The sequence below is a fragment of the Pleurodeles waltl genome, chromosome 7, assembly GCF_031143425.1.
Source record: "Pleurodeles waltl isolate 20211129_DDA chromosome 7, aPleWal1.hap1.20221129, whole genome shotgun sequence".
Classification (NCBI taxonomy): Eukaryota; Metazoa; Chordata; class Amphibia; order Caudata; family Salamandridae; genus Pleurodeles; species Pleurodeles waltl.
The window spans coordinates 1,463,974,536-1,463,999,851 of NC_090446.1; the positions used below are offsets into that span (position 1 = coordinate 1,463,974,536).

The 25,316-nt window shown below is 50.1% G+C and overlaps 1 protein-coding gene across 2 annotated transcripts in view; it reads right to left on the bottom strand.

Annotated features, from left to right (window-relative positions):
* KMT2B (lysine methyltransferase 2B) overlaps nucleotides 1–25,316 on the bottom strand; it is a 728,361-nt gene that overhangs the window by 328,459 nt on the left and 374,586 nt on the right. The window lies entirely within an intron of this gene.

Here is a 25,316-nt window from a genome sequence, read left to right on the forward strand (position 1 = left end):
GAGTAAGTCGACATGGCACTCCCCTCAGGGTGCCATGCCAGCCTCTCACTGCCTATGCAGTATAGGTAAGACACCCCTCTAGCAGGCCTTACAGCCCTAAGGCAGGGTGCACTATACCATAGGTGAGGGTACCAGTGCATGAGCATGGTACCCCTACAGTGTCTAAACAAAACCTTAGACATTGTAAGTGCAGGGTAGCCATAAGAGTATATGGTCTGGGAGTTTGTCAAACACGAACTCCACAGCACCATAATGGCTACACTGAAAACTGGGAAGTTTGGTATCAAACTTCTCAGCACAATAAATGCACACTGATGCCAGTGTACATTTTATTGTAAAATACACCACAGAGGGCACCTTAGAGGTGCCCCCTGAAACTTAACCGACTATCTGTGTAGGCTGACTAGTTTTAGCAGCCTGCCACAAACCGAGACATGTTGCTGGCCCCATGGGGAGAGTGCCTTTGTCACTCTGAGGCCAGTAACAAAGCCTGCACTGGGTGGAGATGCTAACACCTCTCCCAGGCAGGAATTGTCACACCTGGCGGTGAGCCTCAAAGGCTCACCTCCTTTGTGCCAACCCAGCAGGACACTCCAGCTAGTGGAGTTGCCCGCCCCCTCCGGCCAGGCCCCACTTTTGGCGGCAAGGCCGGAGAAGATAATGAGAATAACAAGGAGGAGTCACTGGCCAGTCAGGACAGCCCCTAAGGTGTCCTGAGCTGAGGTGACTCTAACTTTTAGAAATCCTCCATCTTGCAGATGGAGGATTCCCCCAATAGGGTTAGGATTGTGACCCCCTCCCCTTGGGAGGAGGCACAAAGAGGGTGTACCCACCCTCAGGGCTAGTAGCCATTGGCTACTAACCCCCCAGACCTAAACACGCCCTTAAATTTAGTATTTAAGGGCTACCCTGAACCCTAGAAAATTAGATTCCTGCAACTACAAGAAAAAGGACTGCCTAGCTGAAAACCCCTGCAGCGGAAGACCAGAAGACGACGACTGCCTTGGCTCCAGAAACTCACCGGCCTGTCTCCTGCCTTCCAAAGATCCTGCTCCAGCGACGCCTTCCAAAGGGACCAGCGACCTCGACATCCTCTGAGGACTGTCCCTGCTTCGAAAAGACAAGAAACTCCCGAGGACAGCGGACCTGCTCCAAGAAAAGCTGCAACTTCGTTTCCAGCAGCTTTAAAGAACCCTGCAAGCTCCCCGCAAGAAGCGTGAGACTTGCAACACTGCACCCGGCGACACCGACTCGGCTGGTGGCGATCCAACACCTCAAGAGGGACCCCAGGACTACTCTGATACTGTGAGTACCAAAACCTGTCCCCCCTGAGCCCCCACAGCGCCGCCTGCAGAGGGAATCCCGAGGCTTCCCCTGACCGCGACTCTTTGAACCTAAAGTCCCGACGCCTGGGAGAGACCCTGCACCCGCAGCCCCCAGGACCTGAAGGACCGGACTTTCACTGGAGAAGTGACCCCCAGGAGTCCCTCTCCCTTGCCCAAGTGGAGGTTTCCCCGAGGAATCCCCCCCTTGCCTGCCTGCAGCGCTGAAGAGATCCCGAGATCTCTCATAGACTAACATTGAAAACCCGACGCTTGTCTCTACACTGCACCCGGCCGCCCCCGCGCTGCTGAGGGTGAAATTTCTGTGTGGACTTGTGTCCCCCCCGGTGCCCTACAAAACCCCCCTGGTCTGCCCTCCGAAGACGCGGGTACTTACCTGCAAGCAGACCGGAACCGGGGCACCCCCTTCTCTCCATTCTAGCCTATGTGTTTTGGGCACCACTTTGAACTCTGCACCTGACCGGCCCTGAGCTGCTGGTGTGGTGACTTTGGGGTTGCTCTGAACCCCCAACGGTGGGCTACCTTGGACCAAGAACTAAGCCCTGTAAGTGTCTTACTTACCTGGTTAACCTAACAAATACTTACCTCCCCTAGGAACTGTGAAAATTGCACTAAGTGTCCACTTTTAAAACAGCTATTTGTGAATAACTTGAAAAGTATACATGCAATTTTGATGATTTGAAGTTCCTAAAGTACTTACCTGCAATACCTTTCGAATGAGATATTACATGTAGAATTTGAACCTGTGGTTCTTAAAATAAACTAAGAAAAGATATTTTTCTATAAAAAAACCTATTGGCTGGATTTGTCTCTGAGTGTGTGTACCTCATTTATTGTCTATGTGTATGTACAACAAATGCTTAACACTACTCCTTGGATAAGCCTACTGCTCGACCACACTACCACAAAATAGAGCATTAGTATTATCTCTTTTTACCACTATTTTACCTCTAAGGGGAACCCTTGGACTCTGTGCATGCTATTCCTTACTTTGAAATAGCACATACAGAGCCAACTTCCTACACAAGGCATTCTGTGTGCCCCCGTGTCTCCCAATAAAAATGGTACCTCACTTGCGTGGATAGGCCTAGCACCTGCAACAGGAAATGCCCCAAAACACAACGTGGACACATCACATTTTCACATAGAAAACAGAGGTGTTTTTTTTACAAAGTGCCTACCTGTGGATTGTGGCCTATAGCTCAGCCGGCACATAGCAAACTAGCAAATTTTTTAAAACTACACACCTAGGGGAATCCAAAATGGGGTGACTTGTGGGGCTCTGACCAGGTTCTGTTACCCAGAATCCCTTGCAAACCTCAAAATTTGGCCCCAAAAAAAAAACAAAAAAAAAAAAACACTTCTTCCTCTTATTTCGGTGACAGAAAGTTCTGGAATCTGAGAGGAGCCACGAATTTCCTTCCACCCAGCATTCCCCCAAGTCTCCTGATAAAAATGGTACCTCACTTTTGTGGGTGGGCCTACTGCCCGCGAAAGGAAATGCCCCAAAACACTATCTGGACTCATCAAGATTATCAAATACAAAACTACCTGTTCTTGCAGGGGGTCACCTGCATTTTTGGTCCTGGGCTCAGCAGCCTTCTAGGGAAACCTACCAAACCCAGACATTTCTGAAAACTAGACACCCGAGGGAGTCCAGTGAGGTGTGACTTGCGTGGATCCCCCAATGTTTTCTTACCCAGAATCCTCTGCAAACCTCAAATTTAGCTAAAAAAAAAAAAAAATCTAATTTTTCCCACATTTCTCTGTGGGAACACCGCACTGGGACACATTTCATACCACCCAATGTTCCCCCCAGTCTCCCGGTAAAAATGATACCTCATTTGTGTAGGTGGGCCAAGTGCTTGTGAAAGGGAAGAGCCAAAAACATGTCGATATTGAGGGGGGAACAAAGGGGGTCCAAAAGGGCAGTTTGCAAAAAAACATTTTTAGGCTGACAGGTGCAGCAGAATTTTTATCGGTATAGATGAGACAATGCTGGGTGGTAGGAATTTTGTGGATCCCTGCAGATTCCAGAAGGTCCCATCACAAAAATGTGGGAAAAATGTGTGATTTCCAGCAAAGTTGGAGGTTTGCAGGGGATTGTGGGTACAAAAATGGTGCGGGGTGCATGTGAAACACACCACCCTGGAATAACCCAGATGTTTAGTTTTCAGATGTGTCTAGGTCTTGTGGATTTTTCTGCATGGCAGCGTCCCAAAGTCCATAAAGTGCAGCCCTCACCATTCCAATTGGGGCGATTTTGAGAGTAAGCCAAGCTCTCATTGCCCAAATGTAAAACTAAAACCCAAAATAATCAAATGTCTTCTTGCATGCTGTGGGATAAGATGTTTAAGAGTGCGGGGGAGAGCTGAAAGACTGTTACCCCCTTCAGTTGAGGTGGGGGGGTAACCATGCCCATACTGGTTGGAAGCCACCACCCCAATTATTATTTTTTTTTTTTATTCCCTGGCATCTGGTAGACTTTCTGCCCACCCCTGGGTGTGGATCAGGGGTAATTGCCCCATCTTCCCACTGGTGGGCAGAACAACTTTGGCCCCATTTATTTGGGGCGGGGTATGGCCATACCCCACCCTCTTTTTTTTTTTTTTAAACTTCCCTGGCCTCTGGTGGGCTTTCTGCTTTCTCCAAAAATAGGCCCATCTGCCCCCAATGGGGGCCAGATATGGCCAACCAGTAATGTGCCCCCCATGGAAAACACATGCATACACACACACCAATCCCTGGTGGCTAAGTGGTTTCTGTCCCCATGGGGCCAGATTGGCCTAACAAAAATCGGCTGATCTGCCCCCAAGAGGGGCAGAAATGGTGTAAATACAATTTGCCCACCCACCCCCCCAGGGGAGCGACCCTTCACTAAGAGGTCGCTCCCCACCTCTAAAAAAACAAAACAAAAACAACAAAAAAAACAAAAATGTATCCCTGGCGCCTAGAGGCTTCTGTCACACATGGGGGCAGATCAGCCTTTGGGGGTGTTGGGGGCAGAAATGGCCTAGAATATATATTTGCGACCCTGCCCCCCCCCTCCTCCCCCCCCCCCCCCCGCGCGCGACCCTTTCCTACGGGGTCGCTCCCCTTGCATGACATTGGTGCAAAAAAAAAAAAAAAAGGATCCCCGGTGCCTAGTGGTTTCTGCCCCCCTTGGGGGCAGATTGACCTAAAATCGGCCGATCTGCCCATGGCCTAAATACAATCTGTCCCTCCAGGGGAGCAACCCTTGCCTAAGGGGTCGCTCCCCATCTGTAAAACAGATTAGAGGTAAGATAGTGGCAAAATTAGATAGTTCTTGTAGGAGGCTGGACTGGCTTGTAATGAGTACCAAGGGGTACTTGCACCTTGCACCAGGCCCAGTTATCCCTTATTAGTGTATAGGGTGTCTAGCAGCTTAGGCTGATAGATAATGGTAGCTTAGCAGAGCAGCTTAGGCTGAACTAGGAGACGTGTGAAGCTACTACAGTACCACTTAGTGTCATATGCACAATATCATAAGAAAACACAATACACAGTTATACTAAAAATAAAGGTACTTTATTTTTATGACTGTAGGAAGTTGGCTCTGTATGTGCTATTTCAAAGTAAGGAATAGCATGCACAGAGTCCAAGGGTTCCCCTTAGAGGTAAAATAGTGGTAAAAATAGATAATACTAATGCTCTATTTTGTGGTAGTGTGGTCGAGCAGTAGGCTTATCCAAGGAGTAGTGTTAAGCATTTGTTGTACATACACATAGACAATAAATGAGGTACACACACTCGGAGACAAATCCAGCCAATAGGTTTTTGTATAGAAAAATATCTTTTCTTAGTTTATTTTAAGAACCACAGGTTCAAATTCTACATGTAATAGCTCATTCGAAAGGTATTGCAGGTAAGTACTTTAGGAACTTCAAATCATCAAAATTGCATGTATACTTTTCAAGTTATTGACAAATAGCTGTTTTAAAAGTGGACACTTAGTGCAATTTTCACAGTTCCTAGGGGAGGTAAGTATTTGTTAGTTTTACCAGGTAAGTAAGACACTTACAGGGTTCAGTTCTTGGTCCAAGGTAGCCCACCGTTGGGGGTTCAGAGCAACCCCAAAGTCACCACACCAGCAGCTCAGGGCCGGTCAGGTGCAGAGTTCAAAGTGGTGCCCAAAACACATAGGCTAGAATGGAGAGAAGGGGGTGCCCCGGTTCCGGTCTGCTTGCAGGTAAGTACCCGCGTCTTCGGAGGGCAGACCAGGGGGGTTTTGTAGGGCACCGGGGGGGACACAAGTCCACACAGAAATTTCACCCTCAGCAGCGCGGGGGCGGCCGGGTGCAGTGTAGAAACAAGCGTCGGGTTTGTAATGGAAGTCAATGGGAGATCTCGGGATCTCTTCAGCGCTGCAGGCAGGCAAGGGGGGAATTCCTCGGGGAAACCTCCACTTGGGCAAGGGAGAGGGACTCCTGGGGGTCACTTCTCCAGTGAAAGTCCGGTCCTTCAGGTCCTGGGGGCTGCGGGTGCAGGGTCTCTCCCAGGCGTCGGGACTTTAGGTTCAAAGAGTCGCGGTCAGGGGAAGCCTCGGGATTCCCTCTGCAGGCGGCGCTGTGGGGGCTCAGGGGGGACAGGTTTTGGTACTCACAGTATCAGAGTAGTCCTGGGGTCCCTCCTGAGGCGTCGGATCTCCACCAGTCGAGTCGGGGTCGCCGGGTGCAGTGTTGCAAGTCTCACGCTTCTTGCGGGGAGCTTGCAGGGTTCTTTAAAGCTGCTGGAAACAAAGTTGCAGCTTTTCTTGGAGCAGGTCCGCTGTCCTCGGGAGTTTCTTGTCTTTTCGAAGCAGGGGCAGTCCTCAGAGGGTGTCGAGGTCGCTGGTCCCTTCGGAAGGCGTCGCTGGAGCAGGATCTTTGGAAGGCAGGAGACAGGCCGGTGAGTTTCTGGAGCCAAGGCAGTTGTCGTCCTCTGGTCTTCCGCTGCAGGGGTTTTCAGCTGGGCAGTCCTTCTTCTTGTTGCAGGAATCTACTTTTCTAGGGTTCAGGGTAGCCCTTAAATACTAAATTTAAGGGCGTGTTTAGGTCTGGGGGGTTAGTAGCCAATGGCTACTAGCCCTGAGGGTGGGCACACCCTCTTTGTGCCTCCTCCCAAGGGGAGGGGGTCACAATCCTAACCCTATTGGGGGAATCCTCCATCTGCAAGATGGAGGATTTCTAAAAGTTAGAGTCACCTCAGCTCAGGACACCTTAGGGGCTGTCCTGACTGGCCAGTGACTCCTCCTTGTTATTTTCTTTGTTCCCTCCAGCCTTGCCGCCAAAAGTGGGGGCCGTGGCCGGAGGGGGCGGGCAACTCCACTAAGCTGGAGTGCCCTGCTGGGCTGTGACAAAGGGGTGAGCCGTTGAGGCTCACCGCCAGGTGTCACAGCTCCTGCCTGGGGGAGGTGTTAGCATCTCCACCCAGTGCAGGCTTTGTTACTGGCCTCAGAGTGACAAAGGCACTCTCCCCATGGGGCCAGCAACATGTCTCTGGTGTGGCAGGCTGCTGGAACTAGTCAGCCTACACAGACAGTCGGTTAAGTTTCAGGGGGCACCTCTAAGGTGCCCTCTGTGGTGTATTTTACAATAAAATGTACACTGGCATCAGTGTGCATTTATTGTGCTGAGAAGTTTGATACCAAACTTCCCAGTTTTCAGTGTAGCCATTATGGTGCTGTGGAGTTCGTGTAAAACAGACTCCCAGACCATATACTCTTATGGCTACCCTGCACTTACAATGTCTAAGGTTTTGTTTAGACACTGTAGGGGCACAGTGCTCATGCACTGGTACCCTCACCTATGGTATAGTGCACCCTGCCTTAGGGCTGTAAGGCCTGCTAGAGGGGTGTCTTACCTATACTGCATAGGCAGTGAGAGGCTGGCATGGCACCCTGAGGGGAGGGCCATGTCGACTTACTCATTTTGTTCTCACTAGCACACACAGGCTTGTAAGCAGTGTGTCTGTGCTGAGTGAGGGGTCTCTAGGGTGGCATAAGACATGCTGCAGCCCTTAGAGACCTTCCTTGGCATCAGGGCCCTTGGTACTAGAAGTACCAGTTACAAGGGACTTATCTGAATGCCAGGGTGTGCCAATTGTGGATACAATGGTACATTTTAGGTGAAGGAACACTGGTGCTGGGGCCTGGTTAGCAGGGTCCCAGCACACTTCTCAGTCAAGTCAGCATCAGTATCAGGCAAAAAGTGGGGGGTAACTGCAACAGGGAGCCATTTCTTTACACAAGCCCCCCCCAGCCCACAGGCCAGGAGACTCAGCCCAAGCTGGGAGAGTCTTCCTAGTCTGTCAGGCGAGGAAGAGTAGGAGAAATAGGCTGGTTAGTTGCAGGGCCTACTCTGCCTTACATCCTTCTGTTCAGGTCATTCCCTTTGGGGAACTGACCCACTTCCACAGTGATAGGACCTAGTCTGAATTGCCTCTTGTCTGCTTCTTCAATGTCTCCACCCATTCTTTTTATTTTGGGTTTAGAGGTATCCACCTCTGCTAATCTTATCTTAGCCAGGGTCATCCCTAGCTTACCCAAAGAGGTTACCCAGAGCTGGAGTAACCCCACCATGACCAACAGGGTCAGGGGGCCTAACTTGCTATTTGGCATGGGGTCTGACCACCATGCCAAGGATAGTGCAGCCACAAAGGCTAACACCCAGCAGAGGCCACTGACAGCTGTCAGTGCCCAGAACCACACCTTTAGCTCTTCACCTAAAAGGGAAGGGGCTAAGTTACAGGCTTCTTTGGGTTCAGGTTGCCTGTCTGCTGTATTGGAGTGGGGGGTTACCACATCTTGTAGTAAACACCCTTCTTCCACTCTTTCTTCTGTTAGCTGAGGAGCCACCCACTCAGGTTTAACAGTTGCCTGACTAGCCAGGACTTCTTGTGGGTCAGGTTGGACTTTATCAGGGCCATTTTTGGAGTTCTCCCCTACTGGAGCAGAATCTCCTTGGCTTGCTGTAACCTTGGCTAAAGGTTGTCCACCCTTCCTACTCTGTTTTCTTTTCTTCTTCTTCTGGGGCCTGCTTGCATTTACTGCAGAGGCAGGACTTCCAGAATCCTTGGGAGAGGACTGGCACTGGACCCGTTCCTCTCTTGAGCTCTGACTAACCTCTGGGTAGTCATTTCCAAGGAGACAATCAAGGGGGAGGTCTGTACTGACTACTACCCTTCTCCAGCTAAGAGTGCCACCCACTTCTATGGGCACTAAAGCCACAGGCCTCTTAGTGACCCTGTCTAGGCTAACTCTTACCCTGGCAGTCTCACCTGGGATGTACTGGTTTGAGAGCACCAGCCTGTCATGCACAATAGTGTGACTGGCACAAGTGTCTCTCAGGGCAGTGGTTGGGATTCCATTCACCAGTAGGTGGTGGAAGTGTCGGCTTCCCTCTGGAATCTCCAACTCACCTGTTGGGCCCTGTTTCCAGTTGAAGGCTAGGAAGACCTCCTCATCTGAGGAGTCATCTCCCATGGCTACACTGGTTACCCCAGGAATTTTGTTCTGGGGTTTGTTTTTGGGACAAGAAGTGTCCTTGGTGTGGTGCCCAGACTGTTTACAGTTGTGGCACCATGCCTTAGTGGCATCCCAGTTCTTACCCTGGTACCCACCTTTGTTTTGGGTTGTGTCCTGGGGCCCACCCACCTGTTCTGGTTTTTGGGGGCCTACAGAGGACTCTTTTTCTTGGTTCCTAGTGTTACCCACTTTCTCCTGGGGAGTTTTTGTAACCCCTTTCTTTTGGTCACCCCCAGTGGAAGTTTTGGTTACCCTAGTCTTGACCCAGTGGTCTGCCTTCTTTCCCAATTCTTGGGGAGAAATTGGACCTAGGTCTACCAGATACTGATGCAACTTTTCATTGAAGCAGTTACTTAAAATGTGTTCTTTCATAAACAAATTATAAAGCCCAACATAGTCACACACTTCATTTCCAGTTAACCAACCATCTAGTGTTTTTACTGAGTAGTCTACAAAATCAACCCAGGTCTGGCTCGAGGATTTTTGAGCCCCCCTGAATCTAATTCTATACTCCTCAGTGGAGAATCCAAAGCCCTCAATCAGGGTACCCTTCATGAGGTCATAAGATTCTGCATCTTTTCCAGAGAGTGTGAGGAGTCTATCCCTACACTTTCCAGTGAACATTTCCCAAAGGAGAGCACCCCAGTGAGATCTGTTTACTTTTCTGGTTACACAAGCCCTCTCAAAAGCTGTGAACCATTTGGTGATGTCATCACCATCTTCATATTTTGTTACAATCCCTTTGGGGATTTTTAGGATGTCAGGAGAATCTCTGACCCTATTTAAGTTGCTGCCACCATCGATGGGACCTAGGCCCATCTCTTTTCTTTCCCTTTCTATGGCTAGGAGCTGCTTTTCCAAAGCCAATCTTTTGACCATCCTGGCTAACAGGGGGTCATCTTCACTGGAGTTATCCTCAGTGATTTCAGAGGTGTTGGTCTCTCCTGTGAGGAAACCAGCATCTCTGACTATTATTTTTGGAGTCCGGGTTTGAGGGACCCTGTTCTCCCTAGATAGGACTGGTAGGGGGGAATTTTCCTCCAAGTCACTATCCTCTTCCTCTGAGTTGCCACCCTCAGAGGGGTTGGCCTTTTCAAACTCTGCCAAAAGCTCCTGGAGCTGTATTTTGGTAGGTTTGGGGCCCATTGTTATTTTCTTTATTTTACAGAGTGACCTTAGCTCCCTCATCTTAAGATGGAGGTAAGGTGTGGTGTCGAGTTCCACCACAGTCACATCTGTGCTAGACATTTTGCTTCTAAAAGTTGGAATACTTTTTAAGAATCTACAACTAGTTCTAGGTTCTAATTCAAACTTTTACAAACTTTTAAACTCTAAAAGAAATGCTAAACAGGATCTAACACAAGGCCCTAGCAGGTCTTTTAAGAATTTAGAAAACTTTTCAAATTGCAAAAATCAATTTCTAATGACAATTTTGGAATTTGTCGTGTGATCAGGTATTGGCTGAGTAGTCCAGCAAATGCAAAGTCTTGTACCCCACCGCTGATCCACCAATGTAGGAAGTTGGCTCTGTATGTGCTATTTCAAAGTAAGGAATAGCATGCACAGAGTCCAAGGGTTCCCCTTAGAGGTAAAATAGTGGTAAAAATAGATAATACTAATGCTCTATTTTGTGGTAGTGTGGTCGAGCAGTAGGCTTATCCAAGGAGTAGTGTTAAGCATTTGTTGTACATACACATAGACAATAAATGAGGTACACACACTCGGAGACAAATCCAGCCAATAGGTTTTTGTATAGAAAAATATCTTTTCTTAGTTTATTTTAAGAACCACAGGTTCAAATTCTACATGTAATAGCTCATTCGAAAGGTATTGCAGGTAAGTACTTTAGGAACTTCAAATCATCAAAATTGCATGTATACTTTTCAAGTTATTGACAAATAGCTGTTTTAAAAGTGGACACTTAGTGCAATTTTCACAGTTCCTAGGGGAGGTAAGTATTTGTTAGTTTTACCAGGTAAGTAAGACACTTACAGGGTTCAGTTCTTGGTCCAAGGTAGCCCACCGTTGGGGGTTCAGAGCAACCCCAAAGTCACCACACCAGCAGCTCAGGGCCGGTCAGGTGCAGAGTTCAAAGTGGTGCCCAAAACACATAGGCTAGAATGGAGAGAAGGGGGTGCCCCGGTTCCGGTCTGCTTGCAGGTAAGTACCCGCGTCTTCGGAGGGCAGACCAGGGGGGTTTTGTAGGGCACCGGGGGGGACACAAGTCCACACAGAAATTTCACCCTCAGCAGCGCGGGGGCGGCCGGGTGCAGTGTAGAAACAAGCGTCGGGTTTGTAATGGAAGTCAATGGGAGATCTCGGGATCTCTTCAGCGCTGCAGGCAGGCAAGGGGGGAATTCCTCGGGGAAACCTCCACTTGGGCAAGGGAGAGGGACTCCTGGGGGTCACTTCTCCAGTGAAAGTCCGGTCCTTCAGGTCCTGGGGGCTGCGGGTGCAGGGTCTCTCCCAGGCGTCGGGACTTTAGGTTCAAAGAGTCGCGGTCAGGGGAAGCCTCGGGATTCCCTCTGCAGGCGGCGCTGTGGGGGCTCAGGGGGGACAGGTTTTGGTACTCACAGTATCAGAGTAGTCCTGGGGTCCCTCCTGAGGCGTCGGATCTCCACCAGTCGAGTCGGGGTCGCCGGGTGCAGTGTTGCAAGTCTCACGCTTCTTGCGGGGAGCTTGCAGGGTTCTTTAAAGCTGCTGGAAACAAAGTTGCAGCTTTTCTTGGAGCAGGTCCGCTGTCCTCGGGAGTTTCTTGTCTTTTCGAAGCAGGGGCAGTCCTCAGAGGGTGTCGAGGTCGCTGGTCCCTTCGGAAGGCGTCGCTGGAGCAGGATCTTTGGAAGGCAGGAGACAGGCCGGTGAGTTTCTGGAGCCAAGGCAGTTGTCGTCCTCTGGTCTTCCGCTGCAGGGGTTTTCAGCTGGGCAGTCCTTCTTCTTGTTGCAGGAATCTACTTTTCTAGGGTTCAGGGTAGCCCTTAAATACTAAATTTAAGGGCGTGTTTAGGTCTGGGGGGTTAGTAGCCAATGGCTACTAGCCCTGAGGGTGGGCACACCCTCTTTGTGCCTCCTCCCAAGGGGAGGGGGTCACAATCCTAACCCTATTGGGGGAATCCTCCATCTGCAAGATGGAGGATTTCTAAAAGTTAGAGTCACCTCAGCTCAGGACACCTTAGGGGCTGTCCTGACTGGCCAGTGACTCCTCCTTGTTATTTTCTTTGTTCCCTCCAGCCTTGCCGCCAAAAGTGGGGGCCGTGGCCGGAGGGGGCGGGCAACTCCACTAAGCTGGAGTGCCCTGCTGGGCTGTGACAAAGGGGTGAGCCGTTGAGGCTCACCGCCAGGTGTCACAGCTCCTGCCTGGGGGAGGTGTTAGCATCTCCACCCAGTGCAGGCTTTGTTACTGGCCTCAGAGTGACAAAGGCACTCTCCCCATGGGGCCAGCAACATGTCTCTGGTGTGGCAGGCTGCTGGAACTAGTCAGCCTACACAGACAGTCGGTTAAGTTTCAGGGGGCACCTCTAAGGTGCCCTCTGTGGTGTATTTTACAATAAAATGTACACTGGCATCAGTGTGCATTTATTGTGCTGAGAAGTTTGATACCAAACTTCCCAGTTTTCAGTGTAGCCATTATGGTGCTGTGGAGTTCGTGTAAAACAGACTCCCAGACCATATACTCTTATGGCTACCCTGCACTTACAATGTCTAAGGTTTTGTTTAGACACTGTAGGGGCACAGTGCTCATGCACTGGTACCCTCACCTATGGTATAGTGCACCCTGCCTTAGGGCTGTAAGGCCTGCTAGAGGGGTGTCTTACCTATACTGCATAGGCAGTGAGAGGCTGGCATGGCACCCTGAGGGGAGGGCCATGTCGACTTACTCATTTTGTTCTCACTAGCACACACAGGCTTGTAAGCAGTGTGTCTGTGCTGAGTGAGGGGTCTCTAGGGTGGCATAAGACATGCTGCAGCCCTTAGAGACCTTCCTTGGCATCAGGGCCCTTGGTACTAGAAGTACCAGTTACAAGGGACTTATCTGAATGCCAGGGTGTGCCAATTGTGGATACAATGGTACATTTTAGGTGAAGGAACACTGGTGCTGGGGCCTGGTTAGCAGGGTCCCAGCACACTTCTCAGTCAAGTCAGCATCAGTATCAGGCAAAAAGTGGGGGGTAACTGCAACAGGGAGCCATTTCTTTACAATGACAATATGCCAAAGTATCTTAGAGTGTACCCTCAGTGAGAGGATAGGAAATATAAACAAGATATATGTACACAATACCAAAAATATGCAGTATAGTCTTAGAAAACAGTGCAAACAATGTATAGTTACAATAGGATGCAAAGGAAAGAAACATAGGGATAGGGGCAACACAAACCATATACTCCAAAAGTGGAATGCGAACCACGAATGGACCCCAAACCTATGTGACCTTGTAGAGGGTCGCTGGGACTATTAGAAAATAGTGAGAGTTAGAAAAATAACCCTCCCCAAGACCCTGAAAAGTGAGTGCAAAGTGCACTAAAGTTCCCCTAAGGACAAAGAAGTCGTGTTAGAGGAATAATGCAGGAAAGACACAAACCAACAATGCAACAACTGTGGATTTCCAATCTAGGGTACCTGTGGAACAAGGGGACCAAGTCCAAAAGTCACAAGCAAGTCGGAGATGGGCAGATGCCCAGGAAATGCCAGCTGCGGGTGCAAAGAAGCTTCTACTGGACAGAAGAAGCTGCGGTTTCCGCAGGAACGAAAAGGGCTAGACTTCCCCTTTGGTGGACGGATCCCTCTCGCCGTGGAGAGTCGTGCAGAAGTGTTTTCCCGCCAAAAGAACGCCAACAAGCCTTGCTAGCTGCAAATCGTGCGGTTAGCATTTTTGGACGCTGCTGTGGCCCTGGAGGGACCAGGAGGTTGCAAATTGGACCAGGAGAGAGAGGGGACGTCGAGCAAGACAAGGAGCCCTCTCAGCAGCAGGAAGCACCCGGAGAAGTGCCAGAAACAGGCACTACGAGGATGCGTGAAACGGTGCTCACCCGAAGTCGCTCAAAGAAGTCCCACGTCGCCGGAGAACAACTTAGGAGGTCGTGCAATGCAGGTTAGAGTGCCGTGGACCCAGGCTGGACTGTGCACAAAGGATTTCCGCCGGAAGTGCACGGAGGCCGGAGTAGCTGCAAAAGTCGCGGTTCCCAGCAATGCAGTCTAGCGAGGTGAGGCAAGGACTTACCTCCACCAAACTTGGACTGAAGAGTCACTGGACTGTGGGGGTCACTTGGACAGAGTTGCTGGATTCGAGGGACCTCGCTCGTCGTGCTGAGAGGAGACCCAAGGGACCGGTAATGCAGCTTTTTGGTGCCTGCGGTTGCAGGGGGAAGATTCCGTCGACCCACGGGAGATTTCTTCGGAGCTTCTAGTGCAGAGAGGAGGCAGACTACCCCCACAGCATGCACCACCAGGAAAACAGTCGAGAAGGCGGCAGAATCAGCGTTACAGAGTTGCAGTAGTCGTCTTTGCTACTATGTTGCAGTTTTGCAGGCTTCCAGCGCGGTCAGCAGTCGATTCCTTGGCAGAAGGTGAAGAGAGAGATGCAGAGGAACTCGGCTGAGCTCTTGCATTCATTATCTAAAGTTTCCCCAGAGACAGACACCCTAAATAGCCAGAAAAGAGGGTTTGGCTACTTAGGAGAGAGGATAGGCTAGCAACACCTGAAGGAGCCTATCACAAGGAGTCTCTGACGTCACCTGGTGGCACTGGCCACTCAGAGCAGTCCAGTGTGCCAGCAGCACCTCTGTTTCCAAGATGGCAGAGGTCTGGAGCACACTGGAGGAGCTCTGGACACCTCCCAGGGGAGGTGCAGGTCAGGGGAGTGGTCACTCCCCTTTCCTTTGTCCAGTTTCGCGCCAGAGCAGGGCTAAGGGGTCCCCTGAACCGGTGTAGACTGGCTTATGCAGAATTGGGCACATCTGTGCCCAAGAAAGCATTTCCAGAGGCTGGGGGAGGCTACTCCTCCCCTGCCTTCACACCATTTTCCAAAGGGAGAGGGTGTAACACCCTCTCTCAGAGGAAGTCCTTTGTTCTACCATCCTGGGACAAGCCTGGCTTGACCCCAGGGGGGCAGAACCCTGTCTGAGGGGCTGGCAGCAGCTGCAGTGAAACCCCAGGAAAGGCAGTTTGGCAGTACCAGGGTCTGTGCTACAGACCACTGGGATAATCGAATTGTGCCAACAATGCCAGGATGGCATAGAGGGGGCAATTCCATGCTCTTAGACATGTTACATGGCCATATTCGGAGTTACCATTGTGAAGCCACATATAGGTATTGACCTATATGTAGTGCACGCGTGTAATGGTGTCCCCGCACTCACAAAGTTCAGGGAATTGGCTCTGAACAATGTGGGGGCACCTTGGCTAGTGCCAGGGTGCCCTCACACTAAGTAACTTTGCACCTAACCTTTACCAGGTAAAGGTTAGACATATAGGTGACTTATAAGTTACTTAAGTGCAGTGTAAAATGGCTGTGAAATAACGTGGACGTTATTTTACTCAGGCTGCAGTGGCAGGCCTGTGTAAGAATTGTCAGAGCTCCCTATGGGTGGCAAAAGAAATGTTGCAGCCCATAGGGATCTCCTGGAACCCCAATACCCTGGGTACCTTAGTACCATATACTAGGGAATTATAAGGGTGTTCCAGTAAGCCAATGTAAATTGGTAAAATTGGTCACTAGCCTGTTAGTGACAATTTGAAAGAAATGAGAGAGCATAACCACTGAGGTTCTGATTAGCAGAGCCTCAGTGAGACAGTTAGGCACTACACAGGGAACACATACATATAGGCCACAAACTTATGAGCACTGGGGTCCTGACTAGCAGGGTCCCAGTGACACATAACAAACATACTGAAAACATAGGGTTTTCACTATGAGCACTGGGCCCTGGCTAGCAGGATCCCAGTGAGACAGTGAAAACACCCTGACATACACTCACAAACAGGCCAAAAGTGGGGGTAACAAGGCTAGAAAGAGGCTACTTTCTCACAGTTCTAATGCTCTATTTTGTGGTAGTGTGGTCGAGCAGTAGTCCTATCAGAGGGTAATGTTAAGCATTTGTTGTACACACACAGGCAATAAATGAGGAACACACTCAGATGTACTCCAGGCCAATAGGTTTTTATATAGAAAAATATATTTTCTGAGTTTATTTTAAGAACCACAGGTTCAAGATTTACAGTAAACACTTTAAATGTAAGGTACTTCACTTAGATACTTTAGGAACTTTGAATAAAAGCAATATCATATACAGTCTTTGTCCAATTTGAAAATAGCTTATTGTCATTTTTACACAGTGCTAAAATCAACAGTTCCTGGGGGAGGTAAGTAAAGGTTAGATTAGGACAGGGATACTCAAAGGCGGCCCGGGGGCCACATGTGGCCCTCTTGACCTCTAATTGTGGCCCCCTGGTTAATGGCAGCACTGAGCTGCTGTACACATGACAGGGAAGGAACATTCAGAAAACCGTGAAATGCACATAATTTATTTACACCTTAACTAAAGTAACAGGAAAGAAGCAAAGATGGAGTCCTTGCCAACTTATCTTTGGCAACAGCTTTAGACATGATAAACTTCTCTGCAAACTTACATTTTTTTAAAAAAATGTGCTTTATTAACATGTGTGTGTCTTTCCTTAGTACATCAGGTTATGTCACTGTATTGAGAGACATTTATTAGCAGTATTACTTTTCAAACATTGTAGGAAGTTGGCTCTGTATGTGCTATTTCAAAGTAAGGAATAGCATGCACAGAGTCCAAGGGTTCCCCTTAGAGGTAAAATAGTGGTAAAAATAGATCATACTAATGCTCTATTTTGTGGTAGTGTGGTCGAGCAGTAGGCTTATCCAAGGAGTAGTGTTAAGCATTTGTTGTACATACACATAGACAATAAATGAGGTACACACACTCAGAGACAAATCCAGCCAATAGGTTTTGTTATAGAAAAATATCTTTTCTTAGTTTATTTTAAGAACCACAGGTTCAAATTTAACATGTAATATCTTGTTTGAAAGGTATTGCAGGTAAGTACATTAGGAACTTTGAATCATTTCAATTGCATGTATACTTTTCAAGTTATTCACAAATAGCTACTTTAAAAGTGGACAGTGCAATTTTCACAGTTCCTGGGGGAGGTAAGTTTTTGTTAGTTTTACCAGGTAAGTAAGACACTTACAGGGTTCAGTTCTTGGTCCAAGGTAGCCCACCGTTGGGGGTTCAGAGCAACCCCAAAGTTACCACACCAGCAGCTCAGGGCCGGTCAGGTGCAGAGTTCAAAGTGGTGCCCAAAACGCATAGGCTTCAATGGAGAGAAGGGGGTGCCCCGGTTCCAGTCTGCCAGCAGGTAAGTACCCGCGTCTTCGGAGGGCAGACCAGGGGGGTTTTGTAGGGCACCGGGGGGGACACAAGCCCACGCAGAAATTTCACCCTCAGCGGCGCGGGGGCGGCCGGGTGCAGTGTCAGAACAAGCGTCGGGTTCGCAATGTAAGTCAATGAGAGATCAAGGGATCTCTTCAGCGCTGCAGGCAGGCAAGGGGGGGCTTCCTCGGGGAAACCTCCACTTGGGCAAGGGAGAGGGACTCCTGGGGGTCACTTCTGCAGTGAAAGTCCGGTCCTTCAGGTCCTGGGGGCTGCGGGTGCAGGGTCTTTTCCAGGCGTCGGGACTTAGGTTTCAGAGAGTCGCGGTCAGGGGAAGCCTCGGGATTCCCTCTGCAGGCGGCGCTGCGGGGGCTCAGGGGGGACAGGTTTTGGTACTCACAGTCGTAGAGTAGTCCGGGGGTCCTCCCTGAGGTGTTGGTTCTCCACCAGCCGAGTCGGGGTCGCCGGGTGCAGTGTTGCAAGTCTCACGCTTCTTGCGGGGAGTTGCAGGGTTCTTTAAAGCTGCTTCTTGAAACAAAGTTGCAGTCTTTTTGGAGCAGGTCCGCTGTCCTCGGGAGTTTCTTGTCGTCGTCGAAGTAGGGCAGTCCTCAGAGGATTCAGAGGTCGCTGGTCCCTTTGGAAGGCGTCGCTGGAGCAGAGTTCTTTGGAAGGCAGGAGACAGGCCGGTGAGTTTCTGGAGCCAAGGCAGTTGTTGTCTTCTGGTCTTCCTCTGCAGGGGTTTTCAGCTAGGCAGTCCTTCTTGTTGTTGCAGGAATCTAATTTTCTAGGGTTCAGGGTAGCCCTTAAATACTAAATTTAAGGGCGTGTTTAGGTCTGGGGGGTTAGTAGCCAATGGCTACTAGCCCTGAGAGTGGGTACACCCTCTTTGTGCCTCCTCCCAAGGGGAGGGGGTCACAATCCTAACCCTATTGGGGGAATCCTCCATCTGCAAGATGGAGGATTTCTAAAAGTTAGAGTCACCTCAGCTCAGGACACCTTAGGGGCTGTCCTGACTGGCCAGTGACTCCTCCTTGTTGCTTTCTTTGTTCCCTCCAGCCTTGCCGCCAAAAGTGGGGGCCGTGGCCGGAGGGGGCGGGCAACTCCACTAAGCTGGAGTGCCCTGCTGGGCTGTGACAAAGGGGTGAGCCTTTGAGGCTCACCGCCAGGTGTTACAGCTCCTGCCTGGGGGAGGTGTTAGCATCTCCACCCAGTGCAGGCTTTGTTACTGGCCTCAGAGTGACAAAGGCACTCTCCCCATGGGGCCAGCAGCATGTCTCTAGTGTGGCAGGCTGCTGGAACTAGTCAGCCTACACAGACAGTCGGTTAAGTTTCAGGGGGCACCTCTAAGGTGCCCTCTGGGGTGTATTTTGCAATAAAATGTACACTGGCATCAGTGTGCATTTATTGTGCTGAGAAGTTTGATACCAAACTTCCCAGTTTTCAGTGTAGCCATTATGGTGCTGTGGAGTTCGTGTTTGACAAACTCCCAGACCATATACTCTTATGGCTACCCTGCACTTACAATGTCTAAGGTTTTGTTTAGACACTGTAGGGGTACCATGCTCATGCACTGGTACCCTCACCTATGGTATAGTGCACCCTGCCTTAGGGCTGTAAGGCCTGCTAGAGGGGTGTCTTACCTATACTGCATAGGCAGTGAGAGGCTGGCATGGCACCCTGAGGGGAGTGCCATGTCGACTTACTCGTTTTGTTCTCACTAGCACACACAAGCTGGCAAGCAGTGTGTCTGTGCTGAGTGAGAGGTCTCCAGGGTGGCATAAGACATGCTGCAGCCCTTAGAGACCTTCCTTGGCATCAGGGCCTTTGGTGCTAGAAGTACCAGTTACAAGGGACTTATCTGGATGCCAGGGTCTGCCAATTGTGGATACAAAAGTACAGGTTAGGGAAAGAACACTGGTGCTGGGGCCTGGTTAGCAGGCCTCAGCACACTTTCAATTGTAAACATAGCATCAGCAAAGGCAAAAAGTCAGGGGGCAACCATGCCAAGGAGGCATTTCCTTACAAACATGATCTTGTAAACAATCATGCTACCCACGTTCGGAATTCAATGGCATTATTAAAAGAAGACATTTGTCAGGTGCACCTTGTGCATAGTCCTGGTTGTTATTTAACTGGAACAACATTATAGTTTATTAAACAAACCACAAGAAAAGGTATTGTACAGCGCACATCTGGAACTCGTGATTTTCAAGGACTCATGTGATAATGAAGAAAAATGAGGCAAACTGAAATTAATCAACTGCCTGGGATCACACAATTTGGTCAAGTGGGAAGCCAGGACAGATACCAGGTTTTCTGGTTTCACATTTTGCAATTCAGCCATCAGAGGAGTCTCTTTTCCTCTTGTGTTTCACATGAGAAGTTTATGCTTTGACTAACTCTTGGTGCATGAGAATAGAGCATTAGTGGCAGACAGAAGTCACGCAAAGGCTCGGTTTGTTGTCCAAATCTGCTTGGCATCCCCCCACCTTTCATCACCCAAACCATTCTCTGCTGGTTTAGGTGAGGCCCTCGGGCAAGCTGCAGAGAGTTCTTTGTGGCCCCCAAGGAAATGTTTTTGAGTACCCATGGTTTAGGAGGTAAATAAAACACTAACAAGTCTCAGTTATGAGGCATAGGCAGCCCACCGTTGGGGGTTCAAGGCAACCCCAAAGTTACCACACCAGCAGCTCAGGGCCAGTCAGGTGCAAAGGTCAAAGAGGTGCCCAAAACACATAGGCACCTATGGAGAACAGGGGTGCTCCGGTTCTAGTCTGCCAGCAGGTAAGTACCTGCTTCCACGGGGGGCAGACCAGGGGTGCTTTGTAGAGCAATGGGGGGACACAAGTAGGCACACAAAACACACCCTCAGCGGCACAGGGGCGGCCGGGTGCAGTGTGCAAAGCATTCATCATGTTTCGGGTAGAAGACAATGGAGGGACCCGGGGGTCACTCTAGCGGTGCAGGCAGGCGCAGGGGTGGGGGTGCTCGGGACAGCCACCACCTGGGCTAGGCAGAGGGTCACCTGAGGGTTGAAGTTCAGTTCCTTCAGGTCCTGTGGGCTGTGGGCGCAGTGTTGGTTCCAGGCGTCGGGTCCCTTGTTACAGGCAGTCGCGGTCAGGGGGAGCCTCTGGATTCTCTCTGCAGGTGTCGCTGTGGGGGCTCAGGGGGGAAGTCTCTGGTTACTCATGGACTCGCAGTCGCCGGGGGAGTCCTCCCTGAGGTGTTGTTTCTCTGAATCTCGAGCCGGAGGCGTTGGGTGCAGAGTGAGAAGTCTCACGCTTCCGGCGGGAAACGTGCAGTCTTTGGAAGTTGCTTCTTTGTTGCAAAGAGGTTGCTGTTTTTGAGCAGGGCCGCTGCTCACTGGAGTTTTTTGGTCCTTTAGTCCAGGGCAGTCCTATGAGGCTTCAAAGGTCGCTGGTCCCTGTCGGATGCGTCGCTGGTTGCAGGTTTTCTAAGTTGGAGACTGGCTGGTAGGGCTGGGGCCAAAGCAGTTGTCTTCCTCCTTCTCTGCAGGCTTGTAGGTCAGCAGTCCTTGTTTCTTCAGGTTGCAGGAATCTGATTTCCTGGGTTCTGGGGTGCCCCTAAATAATGAATTTAGGGGTGTGTTTAGGCCTGGGGGGCAGTAGCCAATGGCTACTGTCCTTGAGGGTGGCTACACCCTCCTTTGCCTCCTCCCTGAGGGGAGGTGGGCACATACCTATTCCTATTGGGGGAATCCTCCAAAATCAAGATGGATAATTTCTAAAGGCAGGGGTCACCTCAGCTCAGGACACCTTAGGGGCTGGCTGTCCTGACTGGTGGGCGAGTCCTCCTTGTTTTTCTCATTATTGCCCCTGGACTTGCCACCAAAAGTTGGGGCTGTGTCCAGGGGGCGGGCATCTCAACTAGCTGGAGTGCCATGGGGCATTGTAACACGAAGCCTGAGCCTTTCAGGCACACTGCTAGGTGTTACAGTTCCTGCAGGGGGGGAGGTGTGAAGCACCTCCACCCAGAGCAGGCTTTGTTTCTGGCCTCCGAGAGCACAAAGGCTCTCACCCCAATCAATCAATCAAGAAATGTGTAGAGCGCGCTAAGTACCCGTTAGGGTTTCAAGGCGCTGAAGGGGGGGGGGGGGGGGCTGCTATTGGTCGAAGAGCTAGGACTTGAGGAGTCTCCTGAAGGTGAGAAGGTCCTGGGTCTGCCGCAGGGGGGTGCGGAGGGTGTTCCAGGTTTTGGCGGTGAGGTAGGAGAATGATCTGCCGCCGGAGGTCTTGCGTTGAAAGCGGGGAACGATGGCGAGGGAGGGGTTTGTAGAGCGGAGTTGGCGGGAGGGGACGTAGAAGTTGATTCTTTTTTTTCAGGTAGGCGGGTCCAGTGTTGTAGAGTGCCTTGTGAGCGTGGGTGAGGAGCTTGAAGGTGATCCTCTTGTCCACGGGGAGCCAGTGGAGGTGTTTCAGGTGGTGGGAGATGTGGCATCGGCGGGGTACGTCGAGGATCAGTCGGGCGGAGGCGTTTTGGATGGGTTTAAGTCGTCGGACGTCCTTTGCCGGGATGCCTGTGGAGTGCGTTGCCGTAGTCTAGTCTACTGCTGACGAGGGCCTGGGTCACCGTTTTTCTGGTTTCCGTCGGGATCCATTTGTAGACTCTACGGAGCATGCGGAGGGTGTTGTAGCAGGAGGAGGAAACTGCGTTGACCTGCTTGGACATGGTGAGGGCGGAGTCGAGGATGAAGCCGAGGTTGCGTGCGTGGTTGGCTGGCTTAGGAGCGGGTCCCAGTGCGGTGGGCCACCAGGAGTCGTCCCAGGCCGAAGGGGTGCGTCTGAGGATGAGGACTTCCGTCTTGTCGGAGTTCAGCCTCAGGCGGCTGTTTCTCATCCATTCGGCAACAGAATTCAGACCTTCATGGAGGTTGCACCCCAGGGGATCAGAAACTTGTCTCTCAGCAGCAGGCTGGCACAGACCAGTCAGCCTGAACTGAACAATTGGGTAAAATACAGGGGGCATCTCTAAGATGCCCTCTGTGTGCATTTTTTAATAAATCCAACACTGGCATCAGTGTGGGTTTATTATTCTGAGAAGTTTGATACCAAACGTCCCAGTATTCAATGTAGTCATTATGGAGCTGCTGAGTTTGTTTTTGACAAACTCCCAGACCATATACTTAATATGGCTACACTGTACTTACAATGAATAAGAATGGACTTAGACACTGTAAGGGCATATTGCTCATGCAGCTATTCCCTCACCTCTGGTATAGTGCTCCCTGCCTTAGGGCTGTAAGGCCTGCTAGAGGGGTGACCTACCTATGCCACAGGCAGTGTGAGGTTGGCTTGGCTCTCCCTTAGGGGCTGTCCTGACTGGTGGGTGACTCCTCCTAGTTTTTCTAATTATCCTCTTGTGCCTTGCTGCCAAAAAGTGGGGGCAGTGGAGGGCATCTCCACTAGCTGGGCTGCCCTGGGGTGCTGTAACAAAAGGCATGAGCCTTTGAGGCTCACCGCCAGGTGTTACAGTTACTGCAGGGGGAGGTGAGAAGCACCTCCAAACAGTACAGGCTTTGTTCCTGGCCACAGAGTGACAAAGGCACTCACCCCATGTGGCCAGAAACCCATCTGGTTGTGGCAGGCTGGCAGAAACTGGTCAGCCTAGCACTAGGAGTCGGACTTTTATTCAGGGGCATCTCGAATATGCCCTCTGTGTGTATTTTACAAGAAATCCCACACTGGCATCAGTGTGCATTTATTGTGCAGAGAAATTTCATACCAAAGTTCCCAGATTTCAGTGGAGCCATTATGGAACTGTGGAGTTAATGTTTGACAAACTCCCAGACCATATACTCTTTATGGCTACCCTGCAGTTACAATGTCTAAGGTTTTGCTTAGACACTCTAGGGGCATAGTGGTCATGCACATATGCCCTCACTTGTGGTATAGTGCACCCTGCCTTAGGGCTGTAAGGCCTGCTAGAGGGGTGACTTACCTATGCCACAGGCAGTGAGGTGGGCATAAGACATGCTGCAGCACTTAGAGACTTTCCCTGGCAACAGGGCCCTTGGTACCAGGGGTACCATTTACAAGGGACTTACCAGTTTGCCAGGTCTGTGCCAATTGTGGGAACAAAGGTACAGTTTAGGGAAAGAACACCAGTGCTGGGGCCTGGTTAGCAGGGTCCCAGCACACTTTCAAACATAACTGGCATCAACAAAAGGCAAAAAGTCAGGGGGTAACCATACCAAGGAAGGCATTTCCTTACACTGATGAACAGCGAAAACCCCTGCAACCAACTATGCACCTGACGCCCCGAGTCCAAGAGGCCCACCAGTTCAGTGAAGGTTCCCCAGAGCTTCTGACCAAAAGTCCACCGTGGGCTGGCCCCTGCCAGACCTCTCAGAGGCGTCTGCAGCCTAAATCAGAGTGCTGCCCCTGACCGCGACCTGCCTGGGAAGCTGTTTCAGATGCCAAACACCCCTGCACCCAGAGCCCCTGGACCTAAGGGAGCTGGATCCTACTACCCCTGGCATCTCCACTTACAGGACAGCTGTAGGGTGACCTCTCCCGGACTCCTGGCCAGAGCCTGCAGCCTGCTTCCGAAAGTGATCTCCACTGTATAACACTGGGCACCTGACGCTGTGTTGACACTGTAACCGGCCGCCCCGGTGGGTATAAGTTTGGTGCTGCCTTGTGCCCCCACCATGTACCTACCTCAAAACTCCAGGAGATCCACCCTTGACCTCCATGTTACTCACCTGTAAACAGAGCTTCAGCAGATACCCATTGTCTCCACTTGATAGAATTGGGCACTCAACGCTATGTTGGCACTCGGCTGCCGCTGAGGGGGAAGGTTTGTAGCTGCCTTGTGGCCACCCCTCCACCAGTGCTCGTCTCAACTCCTGGAGACCAACCTCTGACATAGGGCATACTTGCCTGGGAGCAGCATGTTGACAATCACCCCCTCCCCCCACACTGGGCACGGACCCAAACTTTGACCTCTGCACCCAGTGGACCCATGCCGCAATGGGTGCACCTTTGGTACCAACCTGAATTTGCCTGGTGCTAGTCTAAAACCCTGAAGACTGGGATTTTAAGTCAAGTACTTACCTGTGAAACTGCATTCTTGTTTTTCTCCCATAATTTAAAACCGAACACCGTCCATTTTTGAAACGGCAAAGTATTTTTAGTTTAAAAACTGCTTACCTTATAACAAAGTTCTTTGGTTAAAGCATATATAAAAGCAACTGATATTTTTCAAAATTGGTCTTGGAGTTAGCCTTTGAGTGTCTCATTTGTTGCCTCTGAGTACAACAAATGCTTAACACGATTACTTGATAAGCCAAACTGCTCGCCCACACTATCACAAAAACAGCAAGAGACCTATCTATTTCTGCAAACCACTGGATCCACTGGACTCTCTGCACAGTGTACTTCATTTTAGTGCACTATATAGAGAGCCAACTTCCTACAGTCATCAAAGACTTTTTCTAAGAAAAACAAGTTGCCCCATCCAAGCCTACCACTAGGTGGGAGGAGGATGCACAGCATGTATAGCTACAGCTACACATGCAACAAACGTGTTTTTTTCAGACACAAAATAGGGTTATCGAAAATTAATCCAGGGTAGCCTTGTCAGTGTGAAAAAATAAAACTAGAACGCTGAAGCCTTGAGTTGCGCCTACAGGGCAGCAGTGAGCGTGGTGGACACTAGGAGGTAACATTTTCTATTCTAACTACAGTCACAGAATGTCTCAAGAAAATTGAACTCTTCTGGAAAAAAGTCCTGGAGGCATGTTTACTATTCGAACTCCTCTCAGAATATTTTGGGTAAGTTAAATTTTCCCAAGTATTTTACTTAGTGTTTAAAAGTAGCCTTTTTTCATTATTTTAAGTACTGCACTCAGGGCACTGGGCAAGGCAGAAAACTAAGTACCTCAAAGCAACGGGTACTACAGGCATGATGAGATAGGGAAGCTGCTGGGCCCTTAAAAGGAACAGAGTCCTGTTTTCAGTTTTACATGCTGCCACCTATTTGGATACGTTTCCTTTTATTTCGCACATGCTTTTCAAAGATGTTAGGGCACTTCT